Source organism: Lepisosteus platostomus, chromosome 10 (assembly GCF_059453375.1).
Source record: "Lepisosteus platostomus isolate fLepPlt1 chromosome 10, fLepPlt1.hap1, whole genome shotgun sequence".
NCBI lineage: Eukaryota > Metazoa > Chordata > Actinopteri > Semionotiformes > Lepisosteidae > Lepisosteus > Lepisosteus platostomus.
The window spans coordinates 27,987,326-28,003,232 of NC_142620.1; positions in this window are offsets into that span (position 1 = coordinate 27,987,326).

A 15,907-nucleotide genomic window follows, 5' to 3' on the forward strand; every position below is an offset into this window, starting at 1 on the left:
TGACCAAAGTTGCCAAAACGTGTTTATTTGTGCTGAAAAACACGTTTTGACAACTTCTGCACACTGGGGTTAAGGGCTGACTCAGTGGGCTCTTCTGAGCCAGTCAGTTACACTGTGATTCCAGGAGTTGAGAAAACGCGTTTATTTCGGGCTGAAAAACACGTTTTGAAAAGTGTTCTGTTCCTGCCCTATAACTTACATGTTGGTGACCAAAGTTGCCAAGACGTGTTTATTTGTGCTTAAAAACACGTTTTGACAACTTTTGCACACTGGGGTTAAGGGCTGACTCAGTGGGCTCTTCTGAGCCAGTCAGTTACACTGTGATTCCAAGGGTTGAGAAAACGCGTTTATTTCGGGCTGAAAAACACGTTTTGAAAAGTGTTCTGTTCCTGCCCTATAACTTACATGTTGATGACCAAAGTTGCCAAAACGTGTTTATTTGTGCTGAAAAACACGTTTTGACAACTTCTGCACACTGGGGTTAAGGGCTGACTCAGTGGGCTCTTCTGAGCCAGTCAGTTACACTGTGATTCCAGGAGTTGAGAAAACGCGTTTATTTCGGGCTGAAAAACACGTTTTGAAAAGTGTTCTGTTCCTGCCCTATAACTTACATGTTGTTGACCAAAGTTGCCAAAACGTGTTTATTTGTGCTGAAAAACACGTTTTGACAACTTCTGCACACTGGGGTTAAGGGCTGACTCAGTGGGCTCTTCTGAGCCAGTCAGTTACACTGTGATTCCAGGAGTTGAGAAAACGCGTTTATTTCGGGCTGAAAAACACGTTTTGAAAAGTGTTCTGTTCCTGCCCTATAACTTACATGTTGGTGACCAAAGTTGCCAAGACGTGTTTATTTGTGCTTAAAAACACGTTTTGACAACTTTTGCACACTGGGGTTAAGGGCTGACTCAGTGGGCTCTTCTGAGCCAGTCAGTTACACTGGGATTCCAAGGGTTGAGAAAACGCGTTTATTTCGGGCTGAAAAACACGTTTTGAAAAGTGTTCTGTTCCTGCCCTATAACTTACATGTTGGTGACCAAAGTTGCCAAAACGTGTTTATTTGTGCTGAAAAACACGTTTTGACAACTTCTGCACACTGGGGTTAAGGGCTGACTCAGTGGGCTCTTCTGAGCCAGTCAGTTACACTGTGATTCCAAGGGTTGAGAAAACGCGTTTATTTCGGGCTGAAAAACACGTTTTGAAAAGTGTTCTGTTCCTGCCCTATAACTTACATGTTGTTGACCAAAGTTGCCAAAACGTGTTTATTTGTGCTGAAAAACACGTTTTGACAACTTCTGCACACTGGGGTTAAGGGCTGACTCAGTGGGCTCTTCTGAGCCAGTCAGTTACACTGTGATTCCAAGGGTTGAGAAAACGCGTTTATTTCGGGCTGAAAAACACGTTTTGAAAAGTGTTCTGTTCCTGCCCTATAACTTACATGTTGTTGACCAAAGTTGCCAAAACGTGTTTATTTGTGCTGAAAAACACGTTTTGACAACTTCTGCACACTGGGGTTAAGGGCTGACTCAGTGGGCTCTTCTGAGCCAGTCAGTTACACTGTGATTCCAGGAGTTGAGAAAACGCGTTTATTTCGGGCTGAAAAACACGTTTTGAAAAGTGTTCTGTTCCTGCCCTATAACTTACATGTTGTTGACCAAAGTTGCCAAAACGTGTTTATTTGTGCTGAAAAACACGTTTTGACAACTTCTGCACACTGGGGTTAAGGGCTGACTCAGTGGGCTCTTCTGAGCCAGTCAGTTACACTGTGATTCCAGGAGTTGAGAAAACGCGTTTATTTCGGGCTGAAAAACACGTTTTGAAAAGTGTTCTGTTCCTGCCCTATAACTTACATGTTGGTGACCAAAGTTGCCAAGACGTGTTTATTTGTGCTTAAAAACACGTTTTGACAACTTTTGCACACTGGGGTTAAGGGCTGACTCAGTGGGCTCTTCTGAGCCAGTCAGTTACACTGTGATTCCAGGAGTTGAGAAAACGCGTTTATTTCGGGCTGAAAAACACGTTTTGAAAAGTGTTCTGTTCCTGCCCTATAACTTACATGTTGTTGACCAAAGTTGCCAAAACGTGTTTATTTGTGCTGAAAAACACGTTTTGACAACTTCTGCACACTGGGGTTAAGGGCTGACTCAGTGGGCTCTTCTGAGCCAGTCAGTTACACTGTGATTCCAGGAGTTGAGAAAACGCGTTTATTTCGGGCTGAAAAACACGTTTTGAAAAGTGTTCTGTTCCTGCCCTATAACTTACATGTTGGTGACCAAAGTTGCCAAGACGTGTTTATTTGTGCTTAAAAACACGTTTTGACAACTTTTGCACACTGGGGTTAAGGGCTGACTCAGTGGGCTCTTCTGAGCCAGTCAGTTACACTGGGATTCCAAGGGTTGAGAAAACGCGTTTATTTCGGGCTGAAAAACACGTTTTGAAAAGTGTTCTGTTCCTGCCCTATAACTTACATGTTGGTGACCAAAGTTGCCAAAACGTGTTTATTTGTGCTGAAAAACACGTTTTGACAACTTCTGCACACTGGGGTTAAGGGCTGACTCAGTGGGCTCTTCTGAGCCAGTCAGTTACACTGTGATTCCAAGGGTTGAGAAAACGCGTTTATTTCGGGCTGAAAAACACGTTTTGAAAAGTGTTCTGTTCCTGCCCTATAACTTACATGTTGATGACCAAAGTTGCCAAAACGTGTTTATTTGTGCTGAAAAACACGTTTTGACAACTTCTGCACACTGGGGTTAAGGGCTGACTCAGTGGGCTCTTCTGAGCCAGTCAGTTACACTGTGATTCCAGGAGTTGAGAAAACGCGTTTATTTCGGGCTGAAAAACACGTTTTGAAAAGTGTTCTGTTCCTGCCCTATAACTTACATGTTGTTGACCAAAGTTGCCAAAACGTGTTTATTTGTGCTGAAAAACACGTTTTGACAACTTCTGCACACTGGGGTTAAGGGCTGACTCAGTGGGCTCTTCTGAGCCAGTCAGTTACACTGTGATTCCAGGAGTTGAGAAAACGCGTTTATTTCGGGCTGAAAAACACGTTTTGAAAAGTGTTCTGTTCCTGCCCTATAACTTACATGTTGGTGACCAAAGTTGCCAAGACGTGTTTATTTGTGCTTAAAAACACGTTTTGACAACTTTTGCACACTGGGGTTAAGGGCTGACTCAGTGGGCTCTTCTGAGCCAGTCAGTTACACTGTGATTCCAAGGGTTGAGAAAACGCGTTTATTTCGGGCTGAAAAACACGTTTTGAAAAGTGTTCTGTTCCTGCCCTATAACTTACATGTTGATGACCAAAGTTGCCAAAACGTGTTTATTTGTGCTGAAAAACACGTTTTGACAACTTCTGCACACTGGGGTTAAGGGCTGACTCAGTGGGCTCTTCTGAGCCAGTCAGTTACACTGTGATTCCAGGAGTTGAGAAAACGCGTTTATTTCGGGCTGAAAAACACGTTTTGAAAAGTGTTCTGTTCCTGCCCTATAACTTACATGTTGTTGACCAAAGTTGCCAAAACGTGTTTATTTGTGCTGAAAAACACGTTTTGACAACTTCTGCACACTGGGGTTAAGGGCTGACTCAGTGGGCTCTTCTGAGCCAGTCAGTTACACTGTGATTCCAGGAGTTGAGAAAACGCGTTTATTTCGGGCTGAAAAACACGTTTTGAAAAGTGTTCTGTTCCTGCCCTATAACTTACATGTTGGTGACCAAAGTTGCCAAGACGTGTTTATTTGTGCTTAAAAACACGTTTTGACAACTTTTGCACACTGGGGTTAAGGGCTGACTCAGTGGGCTCTTCTGAGCCAGTCAGTTACACTGGGATTCCAAGGGTTGAGAAAACGCGTTTATTTCGGGCTGAAAAACACGTTTTGAAAAGTGTTCTGTTCCTGCCCTATAACTTACATGTTGGTGACCAAAGTTGCCAAAACGTGTTTATTTGTGCTGAAAAACACGTTTTGACAACTTCTGCACACTGGGGTTAAGGGCTGACTCAGTGGGCTCTTCTGAGCCAGTCAGTTACACTGTGATTCCAAGAGTTGAGAAAACGCGTTTATTTCGGGCTGAAAAACACGTTTTGAAAAGTGTTCTGTTCCTGCCCTATAACTTACATGTTGTTGACCAAAGTTGCCAAAACGTGTTTATTTGTGCTGAAAAACACGTTTTGACAACTTCTGCACACTGGGGTTAAGGGCTGACTCAGTGGGCTCTTCTGAGCCAGTCAGTTACACTGTGATTCCAAGGGTTGAGAAAACGCGTTTATTTCGGGCTGAAAAACACGTTTTGAAAAGTGTTCTGTTCCTGCCCTATAACTTACATGTTGTTGACCAAAGTTGCCAAAACGTGTTTATTTGTGCTGAAAAACACGTTTTGACAACTTCTGCACACTGGGGTTAAGGGCTGACTCAGTGGGCTCTTCTGAGCCAGTCAGTTACACTGTGATTCCAAGGGTTGAGAAAACGCGTTTATTTCGGGCTGAAAAACACGTTTTGAAAAGTGTTCTGTTCCTGCCCTATAACTTACATGTTGTTGACCAAAGTTGCCAAAACGTGTTTATTTGTGCTGAAAAACACGTTTTGACAACTTCTGCACACTGGGGTTAAGGGCTGACTCAGTGGGCTCTTCTGAGCCAGTCAGTTACACTGTGATTCCAAGAGTTGAGAAAACGCGTTTATTTCGGGCTGAAAAACACGTTTTGAAAAGTGTTCTGTTCCTGCTCTATTACTTACATGTTGTTGACCAAAGTTGCCAAAACGTGTTTATTTGTGCTGAAAAACACGTTTTGACAACTTCTGCACACTGGGGTTAAGGGCTGACTCAGTGGGCTCTTCTGAGCCAGTCAGTTACACTGTGATTCCAGGAGTTGAGAAAACGCGTTTATTTCGGGCTGAAAAACACGTTTTGAAAAGTGTTCTGTTCCTGCCCTATAACTTACATGTTGGTGACCAAAGTTGCCAAAACGTGTTTATTTGTGCTGAAAAACACGTTTTGACAACTTCTGCACACTGGGGTTAAGGGCTGACTCAGTGGGCTCTTCTGAGCCAGTCAGTTACACTGTGATTCCAAGGGTTGAGAAAACGCGTTTATTTCGGGCTGAAAAACACGTTTTGAAAAGTGTTCTGTTCCTGCCCTATAACTTACATGTTGATGACCAAAGTTGCCAAAACGTGTTTATTTGTGCTGAAAAACACGTTTTGACAACTTCTGCACACTGGGGTTAAGGGCTGACTCAGTGGGCTCTTCTGAGCCAGTCAGTTACACTGTGATTCCAGGAGTTGAGAAAACGCGTTTATTTCGGGCTGAAAAACACGTTTTGAAAAGTGTTCTGTTCCTGTCCTATAACTTACATGTTGTTGACCAAAGTTGCCAAAACGTGTTTATTTGTGCTGAAAAACACGTTTTGACAACTTCTGCACACTGGGGTTAAGGGCTGACTCAGTGGGCTCTTCTGAGCCAGTCAGTTACACTGTGATTCCAGGAGTTGAGAAAACGCGTTTATTTCGGGCTGAAAAACACGTTTTGAAAAGTGTTCTGTTCCTGCCCTATAACTTACATGTTGGTGACCAAAGTTGCCAAGACGTGTTTATTTGTGCTTAAAAACACGTTTTGACAACTTTTGCACACTGGGGTTAAGGGCTGACTCAGTGGGCTCTTCTGAGCCAGTCAGTTACACTGGGATTCCAAGGGTTGAGAAAACGCGTTTATTTCGGGCTGAAAAACACGTTTTGAAAAGTGTTCTGTTCCTGCCCTATAACTTACATGTTGGTGACCAAAGTTGCCAAAACGTGTTTATTTGTGCTGAAAAACACGTTTTGACAACTTCTGCACACTGGGGTTAAGGGCTGACTCAGTGGGCTCTTCTGAGCCAGTCAGTTACACTGTGATTCCAAGAGTTGAGAAAACGCGTTTATTTCGGGCTGAAAAACACGTTTTGAAAAGTGTTCTGTTCCTGCCCTATAACTTACATGTTGTTGACCAAAGTTGCCAAAACGTGTTTATTTGTGCTGAAAAACACGTTTTGACAACTTCTGCACACTGGGGTTAAGGGCTGACTCAGTGGGCTCTTCTGAGCCAGTCAGTTACACTGTGATTCCAAGGGTTGAGAAAACGCGTTTATTTCGGGCTGAAAAACACGTTTTGAAAAGTGTTCTGTTCCTGCCCTATAACTTACATGTTGTTGACCAAAGTTGCCAAAACGTGTTTATTTGTGCTGAAAAACACGTTTTGACAACTTCTGCACACTGGGGTTAAGGGCTGACTCAGTGGGCTCTTCTGAGCCAGTCAGTTACACTGTGATTCCAAGGGTTGAGAAAACGCGTTTATTTCGGGCTGAAAAACACGTTTTGAAAAGTGTTCTGTTCCTGCCCTATAACTTACATGTTGTTGACCAAAGTTGCCAAAACGTGTTTATTTGTGCTGAAAAACACGTTTTGACAACTTCTGCACACTGGGGTTAAGGGCTGACTCAGTGGGCTCTTCTGAGCCAGTCAGTTACACTGTGATTCCAAGAGTTGAGAAAACGCGTTTATTTCGGGCTGAAAAACACGTTTTGAAAAGTGTTCTGTTCCTGCCCTATTACTTACATGTTGTTGACCAAAGTTGCCAAAACGTGTTTATTTGTGCTGAAAAACACGTTTTGACAACTTCTGCACACTGGGGTTAAGGGCTGACTCAGTGGGCTCTTCTGAGCCAGTCAGTTACACTGTGATTCCAGGAGTTGAGAAAACGCGTTTATTTCGGGCTGAAAAACACGTTTTGAAAAGTGTTCTGTTCCTGCCCTATAACTTACATGTTGGTGACCAAAGTTGCCAAAACGTGTTTATTTGTGCTGAAAAACACGTTTTGACAACTTCTGCACACTGGGGTTAAGGGCTGACTCAGTGGGCTCTTCTGAGCCAGTCAGTTACACTGTGATTCCAAGGGTTGAGAAAACGCGTTTATTTCGGGCTGAAAAACACGTTTTGAAAAGTGTTCTGTTCCTGCCCTATAACTTACATGTTGTTGACCAAAGTTGCCAAAACGTGTTTATTTGTGCTGAAAAACACGTTTTGACAACTTCTGCACACTGGGGTTAAGGGCTGACTCAGTGGGCTCTTCTGAGCCAGTCAGTTACACTGTGATTCCAGGAGTTGAGAAAACGCGTTTATTTCGGGCTGAAAAACACGTTTTGAAAAGTGTTCTGTTCCTGCCCTATAACTTACATGTTGTTGACCAAAGTTGCCAAAACGTGTTTATTTGTGCTGAAAAACACGTTTTGACAACTTCTGCACACTGGGGTTAAGGGCTGACTCAGTGGGCTCTTCTGAGCCAGTCAGTTACACTGTGATTCCAGGAGTTGAGAAAACGCGTTTATTTCGGGCTGAAAAACACGTTTTGAAAAGTGTTCTGTTCCTGCCCTATAACTTACATGTTGGTGACCAAAGTTGCCAAGACGTGTTTATTTGTGCTTAAAAACACGTTTTGACAACTTTTGCACACTGGGGTTAAGGGCTGACTCAGTGGGCTCTTCTGAGCCAGTCAGTTACACTGTGATTCCAAGGGTTGAGAAAACGCGTTTATTTCGGGCTGAAAAACACGTTTTGAAAAGTGTTCTGTTCCTGCCCTATAACTTACATGTTGGTGACCAAAGTTGCCAAAACGTGTTTATTTGTGCTGAAAAACACGTTTTGACAACTTCTGCACACTGGGGTTAAGGGCTGACTCAGTGGGCTCTTCTGAGCCAGTCAGTTACACTGTGATTCCAAGGGTTGAGAAAACGCGTTTATTTCGGGCTGAAAAACACGTTTTGAAAAGTGTTCTGTTCCTGCCCTATAACTTACATGTTGTTGACCAAAGTTGCCAAAACGTGTTTATTTGTGCTGAAAAACACGTTTTGACAACTTCTGCACACTGGGGTTAAGGGCTGACTCAGTGGGCTCTTCTGAGCCAGTCAGTTACACTGTGATTCCAAGGGTTGAGAAAACGCGTTTATTTCGGGCTGAAAAACACGTTTTGAAAAGTGTTCTGTTCCTGCCCTATAACTTACATGTTGGTGACCAAAGTTGCCAAAACGTGTTTATTTGTGCTGAAAAACACGTTTTGACAACTTCTGCACACTGGGGTTAAGGGCTGACTCAGTGGGCTCTTCTGAGCCAGTCAGTTACACTGTGATTCCAGGAGTTGAGAAAACGCGTTTATTTCGGGCTGAAAAACACGTTTTGAAAAGTGTTCTGTTCCTGCCCTATAACTTACATGTTGGTGACCAAAGTTGCCAAAACGTGTTTATTTGTGCTGAAAAACACGTTTTGACAACTTCTGCACACTGGGGTTAAGGGCTGACTCAGTGGGCTCTTCTGAGCCAGTCAGTTACACTGTGATTCCAAGGGTTGAGAAAACGCGTTTATTTCGGGCTGAAAAACACGTTTTGAAAAGTGTTCTGTTCCTGCCCTATAACTTACATGTTGATGACCAAAGTTGCCAAAACGTGTTTATTTGTGCTGAAAAACACGTTTTGACAACTTCTGCACACTGGGGTTAAGGGCTGACTCAGTGGGCTCTTCTGAGCCAGTCAGTTACACTGTGATTCCAGGAGTTGAGAAAACGCGTTTATTTCGGGCTGAAAAACACGTTTTGAAAAGTGTTCTGTTCCTGCCCTATAACTTACATGTTGTTGACCAAAGTTGCCAAAACGTGTTTATTTGTGCTGAAAAACACGTTTTGACAACTTCTGCACACTGGGGTTAAGGGCTGACTCAGTGGGCTCTTCTGAGCCAGTCAGTTACACTGTGATTCCAGGAGTTGAGAAAACGCGTTTATTTCGGGCTGAAAAACACGTTTTGAAAAGTGTTCTGTTCCTGCCCTATAACTTACATGTTGGTGACCAAAGTTGCCAAGACGTGTTTATTTGTGCTTAAAAACACGTTTTGACAACTTTTGCACACTGGGGTTAAGGGCTGACTCAGTGGGCTCTTCTGAGCCAGTCAGTTACACTGGGATTCCAAGGGTTGAGAAAACGCGTTTATTTCGGGCTGAAAAACACGTTTTGAAAAGTGTTCTGTTCCTGCCCTATAACTTACATGTTGGTGACCAAAGTTGCCAAAACGTGTTTATTTGTGCTGAAAAACACGTTTTGACAACTTCTGCACACTGGGGTTAAGGGCTGACTCAGTGGGCTCTTCTGAGCCAGTCAGTTACACTGTGATTCCAAGAGTTGAGAAAACGCGTTTATTTCGGGCTGAAAAACACGTTTTGAAAAGTGTTCTGTTCCTGCCCTATAACTTACATGTTGTTGACCAAAGTTGCCAAAACGTGTTTATTTGTGCTGAAAAACACGTTTTGACAACTTCTGCACACTGGGGTTAAGGGCTGACTCAGTGGGCTCTTCTGAGCCAGTCAGTTACACTGTGATTCCAGGAGTTGAGAAAACGCGTTTATTTCGGGCTGAAAAACACGTTTTGAAAAGTGTTCTGTTCCTGCCCTATAACTTACATGTTGTTGACCAAAGTTGCCAAAACGTGTTTATTTGTGCTGAAAAACACGTTTTGACAACTTCTGCACACTGGGGTTAAGGGCTGACTCAGTGGGCTCTTCTGAGCCAGTCAGTTACACTGTGATTCCAGGAGTTGAGAAAACGCGTTTATTTCGGGCTGAAAAACACGTTTTGAAAAGTGTTCTGTTCCTGCCCTATAACTTACATGTTGGTGACCAAAGTTGCCAAAACGTGTTTATTTGTGCTGAAAAACACGTTTTGACAACTTCTGCACACTGGGGTTAAGGGCTGAATCAGTGGGCTCTTCTGAGCCAGTCAGTTACACTGTGATTCCAAGGGTTGAGAAAACGCGTTTATTTCGGGCTGAAAAACACGTTTTGAAAAGTGTTCTGTTCCTGCCCTATAACTTACATGTTGGTGACCAAAGTTGCCAAAACGTGTTTATTTGTGCTTAAAAACACGTTTTGAAAACTTCTGCACACTGGGGTTAAGGGCTGACTCAGTGGGCTCTTCTGAGCCAGTCAGTTACACTGTGATTCAAAGGGTTGAGAAAACGCGTTTATTTCGGGCTGAAAAACACGTTTTGAAAAGTGTTCTGTTCCTGCCCTATAACTTACATGTTGGTGACCAAAGTTGCCAAAACGTGTTTATTTGTGCTGAAAAACACGTTTTGACAACTTCTGCACACTGGGGTTAAGGGATGACTCAGTGGGCTCTTCTGAGCCAGTCAGTTACACTGTGATTCCAGGAGTTGAGAAAACGCGTTTATTTCGGGCTGAAAAACACGTTTTGAAAAGTGTTCTGTTCCTGCCCTATAACTTACATGTTGTTGACCAAAGTTGCCAAAACGTGTTTATTTGTGCTGAAAAACACGTTTTGACAACTTCTGCACACTGGGGTTAAGGGATGACTCAGTGGGCTCTTCTGAGCCAGTCAGTTACACTGTGATTCCAGGAGTTGAGAAAACGCGTTTATTTCGGGCTGAAAAACACGTTTTGAAAAGTGTTCTGTTCCTGCCCTATAACTTACATGTTGGTGACCAAAGTTGCCAAAACGTGTTTATTTGTGCTTAAAAACACGTTTTGACAACTTCTGCACACTGGGGTTAAGGGCTGACTCAGTGGGCTCTTCTGAGCCAGTCAGTTACACTGTGATTCCAAGGGTTGAGAAAACGCGTTTTTTTCGGGCTGAAAAACACGTTTTGAAAAGTGTTCTGTTCCTGCCCTATAACTTACATGTTGGTGACCAAAGTTGCCAAAACGTGTTTATTTGTGCTGAAAAACACGTTTTGACAACTTCTGCACACTGGGGTTAAGGGCTGACTCAGTGGGCTCTTCTGAGCCAGTCAGTTACACTGTGATTCCAAGGGTTGAGAAAACGCGTTTATTTCGGGCTGAAAAACACGTTTTGAAAAGTGTTCTGTTCCTGCCCTATAACTTACATGTTGATGACCAAAGTTGCCAAAACGTGTTTATTTGTGCTGAAAAACACGTTTTGACAACTTCTGCACACTGGGGTTAAGGGCTGACTCAGTGGGCTCTTCTGAGCCAGTCAGTTACACTGTGATTCCAGGAGTTGAGAAAACGCGTTTATTTCGGGCTGAAAAACACGTTTTGAAAAGTGTTCTGTTCCTGCCCTATAACTTACATGTTGTTGACCAAAGTTGCCAAAACGTGTTTATTTGTGCTGAAAAACACGTTTTGACAACTTCTGCACACTGGGGTTAAGGGCTGACTCAGTGGGCTCTTCTGAGCCAGTCAGTTACACTGTGATTCCAGGAGTTGAGAAAACGCGTTTATTTCGGGCTGAAAAACACGTTTTGAAAAGTGTTCTGTTCCTGCCCTATAACTTACATGTTGGTGACCAAAGTTGCCAAGACGTGTTTATTTGTGCTTAAAAACACGTTTTGACAACTTTTGCACACTGGGGTTAAGGGCTGACTCAGTGGGCTCTTCTGAGCCAGTCAGTTACACTGGGATTCCAAGGGTTGAGAAAACGCGTTTATTTCGGGCTGAAAAACACGTTTTGAAAAGTGTTCTGTTCCTGCCCTATAACTTACATGTTGGTGACCAAAGTTGCCAAAACGTGTTTATTTGTGCTGAAAAACACGTTTTGACAACTTCTGCACACTGGGGTTAAGGGCTGAATCAGTGGGCTCTTCTGAGCCAGTCAGTTACACTGTGATTCCAAGGGTTGAGAAAACGCGTTTATTTCGGGCTGAAAAACACGTTTTGAAAAGTGTTCTGTTCCTGCCCTATAACTTACATGTTGGTGACCAAAGTTGCCAAAACGTGTTTATTTGTGCTTAAAAACACGTTTTGAAAACTTCTGCACACTGGGGTTAAGGGCTGACTCAGTGGGCTCTTCTGAGCCAGTCAGTTACACTGTGATTCAAAGGGTTGAGAAAACGCGTTTATTTCGGGCTGAAAAACACGTTTTGAAAAGTGTTCTGTTCCTGCCCTATAACTTACATGTTGGTGACCAAAGTTGCCAAAACGTGTTTATTTGTGCTGAAAAACACGTTTTGACAACTTCTGCACACTGGGGTTAAGGGATGACTCAGTGGGCTCTTCTGAGCCAGTCAGTTACACTGTGATTCCAGGAGTTGAGAAAACGCGTTTATTTCGGGCTGAAAAACACGTTTTGAAAAGTGTTCTGTTCCTGCCCTATAACTTACATGTTGTTGACCAAAGTTGCCAAAACGTGTTTATTTGTGCTGAAAAACACGTTTTGACAACTTCTGCACACTGGGGTTAAGGGATGACTCAGTGGGCTCTTCTGAGCCAGTCAGTTACACTGTGATTCCAGGAGTTGAGAAAACGCGTTTATTTCGGGCTGAAAAACACGTTTTGAAAAGTGTTCTGTTCCTGCCCTATAACTTACATGTTGGTGACCAAAGTTGCCAAAACGTGTTTATTTGTGCTTAAAAACACGTTTTGACAACTTCTGCACACTGGGGTTAAGGGCTGACTCAGTGGGCTCTTCTGAGCCAGTCAGTTACACTGTGATTCCAAGGGTTGAGAAAACGCGTTTTTTTCGGGCTGAAAAACACGTTTTGAAAAGTGTTCTGTTCCTGCCCTATAACTTACATGTTGGTGACCAAAGTTGCCAAAACGTGTTTATTTGTGCTGAAAAACACGTTTTGACAACTTCTGCACACTGGGGTTAAGGGCTGACTCAGTGGGCTCTTCTGAGCCAGTCAGTTACACTGTGATTCCAAGGGTTGAGAAAACGCGTTTATTTCGGGCTGAAAAACACGTTTTGAAAAGTGTTCTGTTCCTGCCCTATAACTTACATGTTGATGACCAAAGTTGCCAAAACGTGTTTATTTGTGCTGAAAAACACGTTTTGACAACTTCTGCACACTGGGGTTAAGGGCTGACTCAGTGGGCTCTTCTGAGCCAGTCAGTTACACTGTGATTCCAGGAGTTGAGAAAACGCGTTTATTTCGGGCTGAAAAACACGTTTTGAAAAGTGTTCTGTTCCTGCCCTATAACTTACATGTTGTTGACCAAAGTTGCCAAAACGTGTTTATTTGTGCTGAAAAACACGTTTTGACAACTTCTGCACACTGGGGTTAAGGGCTGACTCAGTGGGCTCTTCTGAGCCAGTCAGTTACACTGTGATTCCAGGAGTTGAGAAAACGCGTTTATTTCGGGCTGAAAAACACGTTTTGAAAAGTGTTCTGTTCCTGCCCTATAACTTACATGTTGGTGACCAAAGTTGCCAAGACGTGTTTATTTGTGCTTAAAAACACGTTTTGACAACTTTTGCACACTGGGGTTAAGGGCTGACTCAGTGGGCTCTTCTGAGCCAGTCAGTTACACTGGGATTCCAAGGGTTGAGAAAACGCGTTTATTTCGGGCTGAAAAACACGTTTTGAAAAGTGTTCTGTTCCTGCCCTATAACTTACATGTTGGTGACCAAAGTTGCCAAAACGTGTTTATTTGTGCTGAAAAACACGTTTTGACAACTTCTGCACACTGGGGTTAAGGGCTGACTCAGTGGGCTCTTCTGAGCCAGTCAGTTACACTGTGATTCCAAGAGTTGAGAAAACGCGTTTATTTCGGGCTGAAAAACACGTTTTGAAAAGTGTTCTGTTCCTGCCCTATAACTTACATGTTGTTGACCAAAGTTGCCAAAACGTGTTTATTTGTGCTGAAAAACACGTTTTGACAACTTCTGCACACTGGGGTTAAGGGCTGACTCAGTGGGCTCTTCTGAGCCAGTCAGTTACACTGTGATTCCAAGGGTTGAGAAAACGCGTTTATTTCGGGCTGAAAAACACGTTTTGAAAAGTGTTCTGTTCCTGCCCTATAACTTACATGTTGTTGACCAAAGTTGCCAAAACGTGTTTATTTGTGCTGAAAAACACGTTTTGACAACTTCTGCACACTGGGGTTAAGGGCTGACTCAGTGGGCTCTTCTGAGCCAGTCAGTTACACTGTGATTCCAAGGGTTGAGAAAACGCGTTTATTTCGGGCTGAAAAACACGTTTTGAAAAGTGTTCTGTTCCTGCCCTATAACTTACATGTTGTTGACCAAAGTTGCCAAAACGTGTTTATTTGTGCTGAAAAACACGTTTTGACAACTTCTGCACACTGGGGTTAAGGGCTGACTCAGTGGGCTCTTCTGAGCCAGTCAGTTACACTGTGATTCCAAGAGTTGAGAAAACGCGTTTATTTCGGGCTGAAAAACACGTTTTGAAAAGTGTTCTGTTCCTGCCCTATAACTTACATGTTGTTGACCAAAGTTGCCAAAACGTGTTTATTTGTGCTGAAAAACACGTTTTGACAACTTCTGCACACTGGGGTTAAGGGCTGACTCAGTGGGCTCTTCTGAGCCAGTCAGTTACACTGTGATTCCAGGAGTTGAGAAAACGCGTTTATTTCGGGCTGAAAAACACGTTTTGAAAAGTGTTCTGTTCCTGCCCTATAACTTACATGTTGATGACCAAAGTTGCCAAAACGTGTTTATTTGTGCTGAAAAACACGTTTTGACAACTTCTGCACACTGGGGTTAAGGGCTGACTCAGTGGGCTCTTCTGAGCCAGTCAGTTACACTGTGATTCCAGGAGTTGAGAAAACGCGTTTATTTCGGGCTGAAAAACACGTTTTGAAAAGTGTTCTGTTCCTGCCCTATAACTTACATGTTGTTGACCAAAGTTGCCAAAACGTGTTTATTTGTGCTGAAAAACACGTTTTGACAACTTCTGCACACTGGGGTTAAGGGCTGACTCAGTGGGCTCTTCTGAGCCAGTCAGTTACACTGTGATTCCAGGAGTTGAGAAAACGCGTTTATTTCGGGCTGAAAAACACGTTTTGAAAAGTGTTCTGTTCCTGCCCTATAACTTACATGTTGGTGACCAAAGTTGCCAAGACGTGTTTATTTGTGCTTAAAAACACGTTTTGACAACTTTTGCACACTGGGGTTAAGGGCTGACTCAGTGGGCTCTTCTGAGCCAGTCAGTTACACTGGGATTCCAAGGGTTGAGAAAACGCGTTTATTTCGGGCTGAAAAACACGTTTTGAAAAGTGTTCTGTTCCTGCCCTATAACTTACATGTTGGTGACCAAAGTTGCCAAAACGTGTTTATTTGTGCTGAAAAACACGTTTTGACAACTTCTGCACACTGGGGTTAAGGGCTGACTCAGTGGGCTCTTCTGAGCCAGTCAGTTACACTGTGATTCCAAGAGTTGAGAAAACGCGTTTATTTCGGGCTGAAAAACACGTTTTGAAAAGTGTTCTGTTCCTGCCCTATAACTTACATGTTGTTGACCAAAGTTGCCAAAACGTGTTTATTTGTGCTGAAAAACACGTTTTGACAACTTCTGCACACTGGGGTTAAGGGCTGACTCAGTGGGCTCTTCTGAGCCAGTCAGTTACACTGTGATTCCAGGAGTTGAGAAAACGCGTTTATTTCGGGCTGAAAAACACGTTTTGAAAAGTGTTCTGTTCCTGCCCTATAACTTACATGTTGTTGACCAAAGTTGCCAAAACGTGTTTATTTGTGCTGAAAAACACGTTTTGACAACTTCTGCACACTGGGGTTAAGGGCTGACTCAGTGGGCTCTTCTGAGCCAGTCAGTTACACTGTGATTCCAGGAGTTGAGAAAACGCGTTTATTTCGGGCTGAAAAACACGTTTTGAAAAGTGTTCTGTTCCTGCCCTATAACTTACATGTTGGTGACCAAAGTTGCCAAAACGTGTTTATTTGTGCTGAAAAACACGTTTTGACAACTTCTGCACACTGGGGTTAAGGGCTGAATCAGTGGGCTCTTCTGAGCCAGTCAGTTACACTGTGATTCCAAGGGTTGAGAAAACGCGTTTATTTCGGGCTGAAAAACACGTTTTGAAAAGTGTTCTGTTCCTGCCCTATAACTTACATGTTGGTGACCAAAGTTGCCAAAACGTGTTTATTTGTGCTTAAAAACACGT